This window comes from Ranitomeya variabilis, chromosome 4, assembly GCF_051348905.1.
Source record: "Ranitomeya variabilis isolate aRanVar5 chromosome 4, aRanVar5.hap1, whole genome shotgun sequence".
In the NCBI taxonomy this organism is placed as follows: domain Eukaryota; kingdom Metazoa; phylum Chordata; class Amphibia; order Anura; family Dendrobatidae; genus Ranitomeya; species Ranitomeya variabilis.
The window spans coordinates 549894389-549911026 of NC_135235.1; positions in this window are offsets into that span (position 1 = coordinate 549894389).

Genomic DNA, 16638 nt, shown 5'->3' on the forward strand with positions numbered 1-16638 from the left:
TACCGGGAGCCCGAGGCTTTAGTGGGACTCTAGGACACTTAGCAGAACCGGAGGGCTAAGAACTAAGTGATCGGCCCGCACCACGCCTGAGATGCAGCAGCACCTGAAGAGCCTGGATCATGATAGAGACCCTGTAAAACAGCTCAAACTACCCGTCATGCAGGTACCTGTTCCAAGACAGGGGAAAAGAGTACTTTGCCAGTAAGCTTCAGGCAGCAGGGACTTCATACAACAGCGCAAGGAGGAAAGGCTCACGGACCTCAACTGGGAAGGAGATTCTCCCATTGCCTCTGAGCTGGCCGGACCACATCACCACCTGTGCCTGGTACCCTGGACTGTGGACTACTACCACCAGTAAACCAGGTAAAGACTTTACAACTTGTGTCCTCCACTTATTTGTCAGCATACAACATCCTTGCCACACACCTTGGGAGCCCTGGGGACCCCGCTTCACCTGTGGGATGCGTCACCATCCAGCCACCATACCATCACCCCATAGGACCCCTTTATGCGGCGTCGGTCCCTACTGACCGAGAACCACAGGTGGCGTCACGAACAATAGACTTTATTCACAATTCCCCTTAAAAGACCTGCTCCCTTTAATTGGGCGCCCAGGGCACGGACCGGGTCGCAGCCACCGTGACATTCCCTTTAAGAGCGACCGGACCCGGTGCCGAGTACCCCAGGCCCTGGTGGGCGACTCACAGGCATTAGGGCCAGGGAACTACTGCTGAATCTGAATGTATATTGATAGATCTACCAACCGACTCAGTAAGGGCCTTCATGCACATTAATGCCAGCAGAATCGGCTGATTTCTGCAGGCCAGCTATCCATCTAAGGTGTATGGGGCCTCTTAAATTTGTTGCAGGAAAAGGAGGATCAGCTATATTTTGATTTAAGTGACCATTCTTTTTGTTATTCCGGAGGTAACATGCCACCAGACTTCAACAATCCAAAGAAAGTTAAGCCGCACCCTATGTCCATACAGCTTCCATACACATGTTGGCGCAAGTCAATGCCAGGGGGTCAACCCGGCTACAAAGCCAAATCCCAAGACAGAAGAAAGACAGCGCCACAACAGCCAGTGATAAGTCTTACATATTTAATCTGCCTCCTGTGGCGACGTTTCGGTACAATGACCTTTATCAAGCACTTGTCTGCCAGCTCCTTTTTTCTCTCTCTACATTAAATACATATGAATGCTAGGCCAAGACCAATTCTAGGAACAATGGATTCAAAGTCCCCTTCGTGCATGTGGCGGCAGTAAGCAGGTGTGACCACCATTCTTATAGACAGTGAATGGACCAGTGGTCGCACATGTTTACTCCTGCTTATTCTCGTGATCAGTTGGAGTCTCGCCTGTTGGTATAATGGTACAGTGGGTCCGGAAAGTACTCAGACCCCTTTAAATTTTTCACTCTTTGTTTTATTGCAGCCATTTGGCAAATTCAAAAAAGTTCATTTTTTTCTCATTAATGTACACTCTGCGCCCTGTCAGGAAATATGACGTATTTGATTTTACTGATCAGAAGCACTAGTACGACCAGAACGCCCAGGAGCAGACCTACCAGGTGGGTCAGAAGGTGTGGGTTCTGGTCCCTGTACCGAAGGATAAGCTTCAGGCAGCCTGGGAAGGTCCGTGCATCGTACACCAACAGCTCAACCCAGTCACCTACATGGCCACGCTTGACCACGCTCGGGGTAGGTGAAAGGCCTTTCACGTCAATATGATGACGACTCATCACGAATGTGAAGCCTGCATCCTACCGGTCTGCAACATGCCTGAAGATGGGGAGGAAGACCCCCTCCTGGACATGCTTGCCCAAGCCAAGGCCAGTGGGTCCATCGAGGATGTGGAGGTAAGCGCCTTGCTATCCGAACTCCAGTAGTCGCAGTTGCGGACCACGCTGTAACCCTTCTGGGCCATGTTCACCAACAGACTTGGAAGGACTGAGTTAGCAGTCTACGAGTTGGACACCGGACGCCATCACAGCCTCGGACACGAACCCAATACCACGCATCGAGGAGCTGCTTGAGCGGTTAGCTGGCGCAAAATATTTGTCCATAATGGATTTGAGTCGGGATATTGGCAGATTCCCCTGAGCCCCAAGGCGCAGGAGAAGTCCGCCTTTATCAACCCCTTTGGACTGTATGAATCCACGGTCATGCCATTCGGCATGAAGAATGCCCCTGCCACTTTCCAGTGGATGGTCAAGCACCTGCTTCAGGGACTGAGAAGAGCGCAGTGGCGTACCTGGATGACATTGCCATCTTCAGTTTCTCCTGGGAGGAACATCTGCAGCATCTTCAGGAGGTGCTCAAGCGAATTCACCAAGCAGGCCTGACCATCAAGCCGGGAAAGTGCCAGATGGGCATTAGCAAGGTCCAATACCTGGGGCACCGGGTAGGCGGGGGCTCCATGAGACCAGAGCCTGGGAAAGTGGACGCCTGGACCAACCCCAGGACCAAGAAATAGGTAATGTCCTTACTGGGCACTGCAGGGTACCATAGGCGCTTCGTACAGAACTATAGTAGCCTTGCAAAACCCTTGACGGACATCACCAGGAAGAAGCTACCCCAGTCGACTGGACAGATGGCTGTGAGGTGGCTTTCCGAGCTTTGAAAACAGCCTTGAGCAGTTCTGCGGTGCTAAAACCCATTGACAGCAGTCGGACGTTCCTGGTACAGACCAACACCAGCGAGTTTGGCCTCGGTGCTGTGCTCAGCTAGGTGGACTCTGGGAACCAAGAGCACCCCATGTTGTACCTGAGCCGGAAGCTTCTGCTGAGGGAAGTGGCCTATTCCACCATCGAGAAGGAGTTCCTGGCCATGGTCTGGGCCCTGCAACATTTGCAGCCCTACCTGTATGGACGCGCCTTCACCATGGTGACCGACAACAACCCCCTGAGCTGGCTGCACACCATGTCTGGTACCAAAGGAAGGTTGCTATGCTGGAGCCTTGCCCTCCAACAGTACGACTTTACTGTGAAACACAAAAAGGGCAGCAAGCATGGCAATACAGATGGGTTGTCTTGCCGGGGCTAACCTGCCGAGGTGCGCAAGGAGGAGTACCGAGAGGTACTGCCTCAGTAGCGCAGTCCAAAAGGGGAGGTGTCAGGAAATATGACATATTTGTTTCTATACTATCACGCACACTGAGCTCTGCTACATCCATTAGGTCTGGGTAAGACACACGCTGCAGCCGTGGTTCTCCCACAGCCCCTCCTTCTTCTCCCTGCCTAGATAGCTCTCCTTCTCACTCTGTCTGTGTAATTATATACCACCCTTTCCCACTCCATCAAGAATCTGTTGGTTAAGCAGAAACCAGTTCTTTGTTTGCAGCCATGTGCTTCCATTTGTCTATGAGAGTTATTCAAGATGGAATAACCCCCCAAGTAGTGGTATAGGTGTGAATCTTCCTTTTTTGGAATGTGCATCAGTAGAGCTACACACCAGTGTGTTTTCTAATTTCTCATATCAGCAGTATCCGAGAAATGGATTACTACTTAACCGGGTCTTACAGATACCTCGCGTTTAGACTTAATAGAACAATAATCTCAAAACAAGATCAATAATACGCTGGTCGTCCTTCCATGAGCCCCTCCCCAAGAGGTATGAGTAACAGAAAATTTGACATAACTTCCAGAAAGGGGAGGGCATTCCATGGCGCAGCCCACTCAGTGATGTCACGAGCAGAGGGCATTAGAGATTCAGCCTCATTTTAGGAGTATCTTTTGCCCAGGAAGTCAGCTAAGAGAAACTCTGCAATCTGCTCTGATGCATTGGGATGTGTCCCCCTTCCCCCAGCCGCATGGCCTGCCATGATATGAGAGAACTGTAAGTGCGTTTCATCTTTAATCCCTTTTATTTTATAATCATTCTGTACATACAATAATTGTCTCATCTTGTAATATAATTTTTTTTATACTTTTTGTAAACACTGCCTAATCTTTTTGGAGTAAAAGCTTTACTAGTCTCGTTCTCCTTGCTCTAAAACGTACCCCCAACGTATTCTGAAGTAAATTATGCTACTGACTGGGTTGGCTGCTGACCTGCTATTAATCATAGTAATAGGAGCTGGTGGCAGCGAAGAGTCCTGAGCTTTTGGGGAAAACTGGCAGCAACGGACGGCGTTTGATAATTATAATTCCTGCCTGAGTGGGAGTAGTTATATCACCCTCGCTGCAGTGTGCCCAATAGCCAGAACATAGCAAGGCAGCATTTCTGGCGACTAATTATCCTAGGTGCAGTTCCCTGACTGACCTGAGGGTAAGGGGGCACCAGAGAGCTGCAAGTTCCAAACCGGAACTGGGAAGTGGGATATAAATAAATTCCTGAAGAAAGTAGTGGGGCAACCAAACACATAACACACCCCATCTTGACTAAAAAAAACCCCAGAAATGTAGAAATGTTTGCAAATTTATTAAAAAAGAAAAACTGAAATATCACATGGGGCCTGCATTTTTTTTTTTCATAAGGTTTGTTTCATTTTGAATCTCCATTGATTGTCAGTCCACTGCTCCAACCATGCATGGAGCTCCGCCATAGTCAATAATCACTGCTTGAAATCTCTGAGCAGACGGCTCATATTACTACTGCTCTATTGAGTCCTGGCTGCAACTGGCCCCTGATCCCATCTCTCATCCAGCAGAGCATATATAGTACCTGAGTATTATATATGGTATTGTACCTGTGTATTTATATGTAACACACAGGCACAGCATATATATGAGGCATCGTGATTACTCGCTAATCCCGCCCCCTGCACAGTAGCTCTGCCCCCCCACATCATCACACATAATCCGGCCCCCCACCCCATTATTACACACAATCCCGCCCCCACCACATTACCACACACAATCCTGCCCCCCCACCACATTACCACACACAATCCCACCCCCCACCACCACATTACCACTCACAATCCCGCCCCCCACCACATTACCACACATAATCCCACCCCCACCCCATTATTATACACAATCCCGCCCCCCCATCACATTGCCACACATAATCCCGCCCCCCACATTACTACAGATAATCCCACCCCCACCCCATTATTACACACAATCCCGCCCCCCACCACATTACCACACACAATCCCGCCCCCCCACCACATTACCACACATAATCCTGCCCCCCACCATATTACCACACATAATCCCGCCCCCCACATTACCACACGAGGCTCCGTCTCCACACATTACCACACGAGGCTCCTTCCCTACACATTACCACACGAGGCTCCGTCCCCCACATTACCACACGAGGCTCCGTACCCACACATTACCACACGAGGCTCCATCCTCACACATTACCACACGAGGCTCTGTCCCCACACATTACCACACGAGGTTGTCCCTAAGCATTACCACACGAGGCTCCGTCCTCACACATTACCACACGAGACTCCGTCCCCACACATTACCATACGAGGCTCTGTCCTTACACATTACCACACGAGGCTCCGTCCTCACACATTACCACACGAGGCTCTGTCCCCACACATTACCATACGAGGCTCCGTCCTTACACATTACCACATGAGGCTCCGTCCCCACACATTACCACACGAGGCTCTGTCCCCACACATTACCATACGAGGCTCCGTCCCTCCACATTACCACACGAGGCTCCGTCCCCACACATTAGCACACGAGGCTCTGTCCTCACACATTACCACATGAGGCTGCGTCCCCACACATTACCACACGAGGCTCCGTCCCCACACATTACCACATGAATCCAGTTTGCTTTTGATTTTACACTGTGAATAAAATATATTAGTATTATTCTGATTTTTAATTATTATTATTAACTTCATTTTAAGTTAATTTACCACCTGCGTAATCGCTATTGAATGTTGTCATTATTTACTTTAGTTTAATCACTAGCAGCGTTAATTAGATAGCAATGAGCATGCCGAGCGTTAGCTGGCTGGAAACAGCTAGTATAAATATATATACACTGCTCAAAAAAATAAAGGGAACACTTAAACAACAGAATATAACTCCAAGTAAATCAAACTTCTGTGAAATCAAACTGTCCACTTAGGAAGCAACACTGACAATCAATTTCACATGCTGTTGCGCAAATGGAATAGACAACAGATGGAAATTATTGGCAATTATCAAGACACACTCAATAAAGGAGTGGTTCTGCAGGTGGGGACCACAGACCACATCTCAGTACCAATGCTTTCTGGCTGATGTTTTGGTCAATTTTGAATGTTGGTTGTGCTTTCACGCTGTTGGTAGCAGGAGAAGAACTCTACAACCCACACAAGTGGCTCAGGTAGTGCAGCTCATCCAGGATGGCACATCAATGCGAGCTGTGGCAAGAAGGTTTGTTGTGTCTGTCAGTGTAGTGTCCAGAGGCTGGAGGCGCTACCAGGAGACAGGCCAGTACACCAGGAGATGCGGAGGGGGCTGTAGGAGGGCAACAACCCAGCAGCAGGACCTCTACCTCAGCCTTTGTGGAAGGAGGAACAGGAGGAGCACTGCCAGAGCCCTGCAAAATGACCTCCAGCAGGCCACAAATGTGCATGTGTCTGCACAAACGGTTAGAAACCGACTCCATGAGGATGGTCTGAGTGCCCGAGGGTCCACAGATGGGGGTTGTGCTTACAGCCCAACACCGTGCAGGATGCTTGGCATTTGCCACAGAACACCAGGATTGGCAAATTCGCCACTGGCGCCCTGTGCTCTTCACAGATGAAAGCAGGTTCACACTGAGCACAGGTGACAGACGTGACAGAGTCTGGAGATACCGTGGAGAGCGGTCTGCTGTCTACAACAACCTTCAGCATGACCGGTTTGGCAGTGGGTCAGTAATGGTGTGGGGTGGCACATTGAAGCTATGGACTGGCCCGTCCGTTCCCTAGACCTTAAACCGATTGAACACATCTGGGACATCATGTCTTGCACCATCCACCAGGCGCGGACTGGGCCGGGTGGCAAAGGGGCATGTGCCCCCCGGGCCGGTCACCAAGCAGCTGATTCGGGCTGCTGGTGGCCGGCGCTGTGTTCTCTGTGTCCTGGCAGCTGCCTCACAGTGGAGCAGACACGCCCCTGCCCTCTGTGTGCGGCCGGCCGGCTGCTGAGGAAGAGGGAACACTGCTGCATGTAACTGCTGGAGATCTGCATGTGGACGGCTCACACATCAGTGAGTACCTTCAGCTCTGTGTGCGGTGAGGGGATGGACGCTGCTGCTCACCTCCTGATTAGTCCGGGGCCGGTCCCTATAGTATCAGTGGCCGCTCTGCTGATGCTCACAGATTTATTGCAGGAGACTGAACTTTCACCCTGTCAGTGCCAGGTCATCGGCTCCAGAGTTACCAGACTGCAGGAAAGTTCAGTCTCCTGCAATAAATCTCCCTATACTGAGAGTGAGCAGAGACTGTCTACAGAATCCAGCACTGGAGTGATCACGCCTGAACCTGGTGACTGGACATCACATGCTATATACATGGCCCTGTATATATACAGTGCATGTATGTCCTGGGCCAGGTGCAGGATTGATCCATCCAGTGTATATAACATTGTGTACCTGTGCCTATAGTATACCCCTATCGGGCGTAACTACAGAGGTTGCAGCGGGGCCCGGAGTGCTAAGGGGCCCCTAAGCACGCTGAGCTACAAAATGGGCCGCCGGCCCTCTAAATCCTCTGCACAGGCCATGGTGCGTGCTCTCTTGGTGAACGCGCTGACCAAGGCCGTGGCGGCCCACATGAGCACAGCCCTCGTTCTTGCTTGCGTACATGGCTGCCGCCTTTGTCAGTGAGGTAAAACAGGAGAGCGCACGCACCAGGGCCTGTGCAAAGGTTTGAAAAGGCCGCCACCGCGCGCAGAGATGCCTGAGCCTTACTGTGTCTGACCCTGGCCAGAACCAGTGTCAGAGAACAGTGCTCTCCTCACCAATCCCCGGCCTGCATCTGCTCCACATCCTCCGCACCTCCGATGCTGGCTGGACAGTGGACCCTCCTCATCCTCCCCTATCTCAGATGAGACCCAAGATGAAAACTTTTTTATGTATATGCAGCATTTGCAGTTTGACCTGTCTAATGTATATTGACTGTTGTATATGCAATATATAAGTGATACTGCGATTATATACCGCAGTAGCAGTATCACCCATATAATGTATGTACAGCAGTCTATATACATTATATAGGCGAAACTGCGGTACATACATTATATAGGTGATACCACTGTGTGTAATATACTGCGACCGCTGTGTATAGCCCATATAGGTCAGCCGCAGTGTATATGTGTGTGTGTGTATGTGTGTGTGTGTATATATATATATATATATATATATATATATATATATATATATATACACACACACACATACACACACAGAGCGCCTGGCCTATATGGGCTATACATAGCGGTCGCAGTATATTACACACAGTGGTATCACCTATATAATGTACGTACCGCAGTCGCAGTTTCACCTATATAATGTGTGAGTGAGTGTGTGTGTCTATGTATGTATGTGTATATATATATGTGTGTGTGTGTCTATGTATGTGTGTGTGCATGTATGTGTGTATGTATGTGTATATATATGTGTGTGTATGTATATATATATAATATATATATATGTGTGTGTGTGTCTATGTATGTATGTGTTTGTGTGTATATACATATATATATGTGTGTGTGTGTCTGTCTATGTGTGTATGTGTGTGTGTGTGTGTGTAATTATGCGTGTCTATGTTGTATATATATGTGTGTGTGTGTGTGTGTGTGTGTGTGTGTGTATATATGTATATATATATATATATATATATATCTATATATATATATATATATATATATATATATATATATATATATATTATACACACCACTTATTTTTCGGATTATAAGAGGCTCCGGATTATAAGACGCACCCCAAATAATAAGAAAAAAATATTTTTTAATAAAATGGTGGTGCTTCTTATAATCCATGCGTCTTATTGCTTACTGGGAGTAGTGGGTGCAGTGAAGGGGGGTCTCAGGGTCGTTGCTGGAGGAGGCAGGAGTGGGGTGATGCTGCAGGCCAGGATGAGGGGGGCTCTGATGAGCGACGTGATGGTGTGAGGGGTCTTGTGCTGGTGCATGTCCGATGCTGTTGCCGGGTGTCTCTGGGTGCCTGGCGGTTGCTGGCCGGTGCTGCGGGTGTCTCCGGGGCCCAGCAGTGCTGCGTGGGTGTCCGGCGCTGCCATTTTGCGACAGGCCAGAGCCCCGGAAATTCCACGGTTCCCTGTGTGTGTGCAGTGGACTCCGAGAATATGGCCAAGAATATGGGCTAATGAGTCCATTGCTTAAAGGGATTGTCTCCCACTAGGACAACCTCGTCTTAAACTGAATGTTCGGCCCCGATACATTAATAAATCCTATACTCACCTGCCGTGCCGCGCCGTTCCCACAGTGGCTGTTATGTGGTGTTATGCCACATGTTGCCCGGAACCAATCAGTGCTGGTGTCACTGTCCCCGCCTTCAGACAAACTGAACATGAAGAGGAAGTGCAGGATGAGCTGCTTGATCCCGGACGTCCTCTTCATGTTCAGTTTGTGCAAAGATTGAGACAGTGACACCAGCACTGATTGGTTCCGGGCATCACATGTCATAACACCACATCACAGCCACTGTGGGAACGGCGCGGCACAGGAGGTGAGTATAGGCTTTATTAATTTATCGGGGCCGAACATTTAGGGGTTGTCCTAGTAGTGGACAAGCCCTTAAATATTTGGTGCTGCTCAGTTATATATATATATATATATATATATATATATATATATATATTGCTTGCGTGGTGTAAATCTAAGTATCTGTGTATATACACTGCACAGTACCACTCCTCCTGTATATACACTGCACAGTACCCTCCACCTGTCCTGTATATATACACTGCACAGTACCACTCCTCCTGTCCTGTATATATACACTGCACAGTACCACTCCTCCTGTCCTGTATATATACACTGCACAGTACCACTCCTCCTGTCCTGTATATATACACTGCACAGTACCACTCCTCCTGTATATACACTGCACAGTACCCTCCACCTGTCCTGTATATATACACTGCACAGTACCATTCCTCCTGTCCTGTATATATACACTGCACAGTACCACTCCTCGTGTATATATACACTGCACAGTACCACTCCTCCTGTATATACACTGCACAGTACCCTCCACCTGTCCTGTATATATACACTGCACAGTACCATTCCTCCTGTCCTGTATATATACACTGCACAGTACCACTCCTCCTGTATATATACACTGCACAGTACCACTCCTCCTGTATATACACTGCACAGTACCCTCCACCTGTCCTGTATATATACACTGCACAGTACCACTCCTCCTGTCCTGTATATATACACTGCACAGTACCACTCCTCCTGTATATATACACTGCACAGTACCACTCCTCCTGTATATATACACTGCACAGTACCACTCCTCCTGTATATACACTGCACAGTACCCTCCACCTGTCCTGTATATATACACTGCACAGTACCACTCCTCCTGTCCTGTATATATACACTGCACAGTACCATTCCTCCTGTCCTGTATATATACACTGCACAGTACCACTCCTCCTGTATATATACACTGCACAGTACCACTCCTCCTGTATATATACACTGCACAGTACCCTCCACCTGTCCTGTATATATACACTGCACAGTACCACTCCTCCTGTCCTGTATATATACACTGCACAGTACCACTCCTCCTGTCCTGTATATATACACTGCACAGTACCACTCCTCCTGTATATATACACTGCACAGTACCACTCCTCCTGTATATATACACTGCACAGTACCACTCCTCCTGTATATACACTGCACAGTACCCTCCACCTGTCCTGTATATATACACTGCACAGTACCACTCCTCCTGTCCTGTATATATACACTGCACAGTACCACTCCTCCTGTCCTGTATATATACACTGCACAGTACCACTCCTCCTGTATATATACACTGCACAGTACCACTCCTCCTGTATATATACACTGCACAGTACCACTCCTCCTGTATATATACACTGCACAGTACCACTCCTCCAGTATATATACACTGCACAGTACCCTCCACCTGTCCTGTATATATACACTGCACAGTACCATTCCTCCTGCCAATCCTGTTCCTGTCCTGTTCTCGGATAGGCGACATTGGTCTTTGGGAGGGTTAATATTGGTTTATTATTTTCAGGAATACTATGGGAAAATAAAATATATATATATTGGAAAACACATTTAAATGGATTATACCAAGTAATCCCCTTTCCCGAGAACTTTGTAGTTGCTGGGGTCCGACCGCTGGGACCCCCATGATCTCGAGAACCGGCGCTCTAAAGAAGCGATCAATCGTGGGCACTGTGGCGACATTCACACATAGCTCTTCAAATAACGCCTTTAAGAGGAGCGTTGAAGGGCACAACACAGTATAGGAAAATCCACTGATCGGGTGTGGGGGGAGTGTTAAGGTACCGTCACACTCAGCGACGCTGCAGCGATATAGACAACGAGCCGATCGCTGCAGCGTCGCTGTTTAGGTCGCTGTAGAGACGTCAAACACAGCAGCTCCAGAACGATGCAGGAGCGATCCTGTGACGTAACGGCGACTCATTTATCGTTCTCACAGGTCGTTAGCTCCATGTAAAGCATTGCTGACATCGTTGCTTTTGATGTCAAACATGACGATACACGCCGACCTGATGACCAAATAAAGTTCTGGACTTCTAGCTCCGACCAGCGATATCACAGCGGGATCCAGATCGCTGCTGCGTGTCAAACACGACGAGATCGCTATCCAGGACGCTGCAACGTCACAGATCGCTAGCGATATCGTTGTAAAGTTGCTGAGTGTGAAGGTACCTTTATAGTCTGTGGGCTGGTGGGGTTTGTGTGGCATTGCTCCTTTTTTGTCCCAGTCCGGCCCTGGACAGCTCTGCAGGGAGGCTGCCATACTTTGTACTGGTTTTACTCCCTGCATATTGTGAGGCAGCTGAAGGGTTCAGGTAGCAGTGTCATCGCCCTGTGTTGTTCTGTAGCCCACATCCCCACACTGACTATATACAGTGGGCAACTAAGGGGTAGACAGCAGTTCCTTATGAATAGTAGGGTCAGTGGGTAAATGTGTCTACCTGTTTTACAATGGTATGGCCCAAATGTGAGCTGAGGTAAAACATTGCCAGAAGCTAAGAGGGACCAAACTTTCTTCTCTCTAGCCTCTGACATGTCCATACACAGGCACTAATGCCCTCACACTTCTGCCAGTATGTACTGCCGTGTGTGTGGCAGTAGTTTTTCTAATAGTCTTATCACACCTGTCTGCCTTACTTCCTTGAGGAGGGACGGGAACCAAAGTTGACGTGTTCTAATATTGAAATCCCATTTCCCAGCTCTGGAAATTCACCACTTACGGTTGGAGGATTGGCAGTGATTGCATGGTTTAGAGGAGCACACTTCCATTTATAAGGGGTTGTCCCCGTCAGGCTGGGTTTACAGGAGGGATACCCTCCGCGAGGCTGGAGGTTGTGGTGCGTATACAGAATGTAAACTTCACTCTTGTGAACCCAGCCTACAACTAATTATGTAATGGTGCATGTATTACTAATGCAGATGACGTTTGCGTGTGTCGCCATTTCTAATTCATCTATATATTTTACTATATTATACTGCTCTGTAGTAAGCTCCGTTCTGCGCCCATATGTCTGTAGTAAGCTCCGTTCTGCTCCCATATGTCTGTAGTAAGCTCCGTTCTGCTCCCATATCTCTGCAGTAAGCTCTGTTCTGCTCCTATATCTCTATAGGAAGCTCTGTTCTGCTCCAATATCTCTGTAGTAAGCTCGGTTCTGCTCCCATATCTCTGTAGTAAGCTCGGTTCTGCTCCCATATCTCTGTAGTAAGCTCGGTTCTGCTCCCATATCTATGCAGCAAGCTCAGTTCTGTTCCCATATCTCTGTACCAGCCTGTTTTTAAAGCCTGTTATGTCTGCTGCTTTAATGCAATGGTCAGAGGTAAGCAGGGAAAAGGAGGGCCACCGCAACTCGAGGGCCACTGCCTTGTGATTGCCCCCCAGGCTGAAAAGTGCCAGCCAGCCCCTGCCATCCACCAATGTCACAATGCACCACAGACTGTCCAGGAGCTGGTGGATGCTTTAGTCCAGGTCTGGGAGGAGATCCCTCAGGAGACCATCCGCCGCCTCATCAGAAGCATGCCTAGGCGTTGTAGGGAGGTCATACAGGCACATAGAGGCAAGACACACACAACTGAACATCATTTCCTTGTCTTGAGGCATTTCCACTGAAGTTGGATCAGCCTGTGATTTGATTTTACACTTTGATTTTCAGTATCATTCCAAATCCAGACGTCCATGGGATATTCATTTTGATTTACATTGATCATTTTAATGTTTTATTGTTCTCAACACATTCCACTATGCAATGAATAAAGATTTGCAACTGAAATATTTCATTCAGTGATATCTAGGATGTGGTATTTTAGTGTTCCCTTTATTTTTTTGAGCAGTGTATTTCAGTCATGGCTGAAAGTGTTGGCACCCTTTAAACTGTTCCAGAAAATAGTATTTCTCCCATAAAATTAATGCAGTTACCCGTTTTGGTATACACATTTTTTATTTCTTTATTTTTATTTATTCATTATGTGTGTTGGAACAACACAAAAAAAAATTAGAAAAAAGGCAAATTGGACATAATTTCACACAAAACCTGCAAAATGGGCTGGATAAAATCAGTGGCACCCTCAACTTAATATTTGGTTGCATACCATTTGGAATAAATAACTGCAATCAATAGGAAATTTAGAATACTCTTCTTTTGCAAACTGCTCCAGGTCTCTCATATTTGAAGATCTCACCACAGGTGTTCATTGGGATTTGGATCTGGACTCATTGCTGGCCAAGCTCTTTGTTTCCATCAATTTCTGGGTGCTTTATGAAGTATATTTGGGGCATTGCCCATATTGAAGACCCATGACCTAGGACGCAAACACAGCTTTCTGACACTAGGCACTATATTGCGACCCAAAATCCTTTTGTAATGTTTAGATTTCATGATGCCTTGCACACTGTCAAGGCACCCAGTGCCAGAGGAAGCAAAACAACCCCAAAACATCTTTGCACCTCCACCATTTTTGACTGTTGGTACTGTGTTCTTTGCTTTGTAGGCCTCATTCTGTTTTTGGTAAACAGTAGAACGATGTGCTTTACCAAAAAGCTCTATGTTGGTTTCATCTGTCCACAAGATGCTTTCCCAGAAGGATTTTGGCTTACTCAAGTACATTTTGGCAAACTGCAGTCTAGATTTTTTATATATCTCTGTGTCAGCAGTGGGGTCCTATTCGGTCACCTGTCATAGCGTTACATTTGATTCAAAGGTGGACGGATAGTTTCCGGTGACACTGATCCACCCAGAACCTGCAGGACAGCTTGAATTTCTTTGGAACTTGATTGCAGACGCTTATCCTTCATCTGGACTATCCTGCGTTGCAACCTTTCATCAATTTTTCTTTGCCGTCCTCGTTCAGGGAGACTAGCTACAGTTCCATGGGTTGTAAACTTCTTGATTATGTTGCGCATCATGTACAAAGCAACATCAAGATCTCAGGAGAACCTTGAGATTGTTGATATTTTTAAACAATTTTGGTTCTCAAATCCTCAGGCAGTACTTTTCTCTTTTTGTTCTCCATGCTTAGTGTGGCACAGATACACAATGTAAAGATTGAGTCAACATTTCTCCTTTTTATCTGATTTCAAGATTTTCATATTGCCCCCACCTATTACTTGCCACAGGTGAGTATGAACGAGCATCACATTCTTTAAACAAAGTTGTTTACCCAAATTTTTTTAAATGTGCCAACAATTTAGTCCCACAAATTTTTGGGATTTTAATGTGAAATTATGGATTATGAATTTTCTGGAACAATTTAGAAGGTGCCAACACTTTCGGACATGACTGTAAATACAGAACACTGCACAGTAGTACTTCTCCTTTCCTATATATTGGGTGTACTTCTCAGTATCTGATTGTATTCAGGATGTTGTTATGGGGCATGGTCTTTATGTGGGTGTGGCTTTATGGAGGCATGGTCTGTATGGGGTGTGGCGAAATGTCTGTAAAAATTTTGGACTGTCTGTGAATTTTGGTTCAGTTGTACAGACAAATTTGAATACTAGGTTGGAAACTTTGCCTTCAGGTCAACAATGTATTATGAGGTATGGCAGCCTGGCAGGAATGAAGTGAGGCCCCACTTATGGGGCAACTATAACTAGTATGTAAAGAGCTTGCATTTGGAAGCATTCCTCTAAGGCTGTGTGTCACGCTTGCGCCCAAACTGTTTGGCGCGGGCGTGCAGGGGTGTGGCCCCACTCTGCCACAGACCAGAATACCCTCGAAGAGGCGTAACTAAGTAGCTTCCTTGGTCTTCGCTGGAGCCTCTAGTGGTGAGGTCAGGCTTGTGCGGAAGGAAGCTACCAGGTACCACTCCAGGGAAGACTCAGGCTGGGGCTGCTGATCCCACCGGAGCAATGGAACATAGTGTCATGTCGGACGCTGTTCAGACCAGGTCGTCCGACAGACAGCGGTAATTCCGCTTTTGACCACTATTTGCTCATTGGCGTCTGCTAGATTTTATCTAGCTGTTCCGGGGTTAATTTACCTAATCCTCGGATTGGAAGCTGGGCTATTCCCATGACCTTTAAATAGTTCTCCTGTTCATTGGGTGTCGCCGATTATAGCTTCTATCTAGTGCGTTGTTATCTCGGTCTGGAGTGGAGAGCTGGTTGTTGGAGATTCGTTGCTGGTGGTGTATTCTCCTCTGTCTTATTTACTCCTTCCTATATTTGTATTTATTTTGCCCTGCACATTTATAGTGTATTCCTGAGTGACTGCGGCGTGGTGTATATTTTCCTTTATCCTTGTCTGTGCTAACTGTGGGTATTGGAATATTACCTCTTCACTGGGTGGAGGGCTGAGGTATCAGCCTAGGGTTAAAACAGGAGTCAGGGTGAGGTTCGAGGCCTGGACATGCACACCATCAGTGTAAACTCCAGGTAGAGGGTCAGTCAGGATTTCCCTAGTCTGAGGGAAACTGCAGGGGCCCGGGTTTTTAGCTCTCGCTCACCTAGTCTCCTCGTGACATTATAATCGGCACAACAACAAAAAACAAAAAAAAAGGGGTTTTTTTTTTTGTGTGTTTTGTCATGGATCCCATGACTTCCATAACCCGCCAGTAACCCGCTGTCCCTACAGGTCACTGAGTTGAGGGGGGCAGTGCAGCAACAGGGACTAGCAGTATCTAATGTGCAGGCTGGAGCGACAGGAAGAGTTGCTGAGCCTAAATTTCCTTTGCCTGAAAGATTTACTGGGAAACGCAGTAAATTTGTTTCTTTTCGTGAAGCTTGCAAACTATATTTCCGCATGCGCCCGATCTCCTCGGGTAATGAGGCTCAGCGTGTGGGCCTGGTGTTGTCATTGTTAAGCGGGGATCCCCAAGCATGGGCGTTTTCTTTGCCATCTGATTCTGTTGCATTTGACTCTGTGGAGTTTTTTTTCTTCTCTTGGGAAAATCTACGATGAACCTGACAGAATGGCTCTA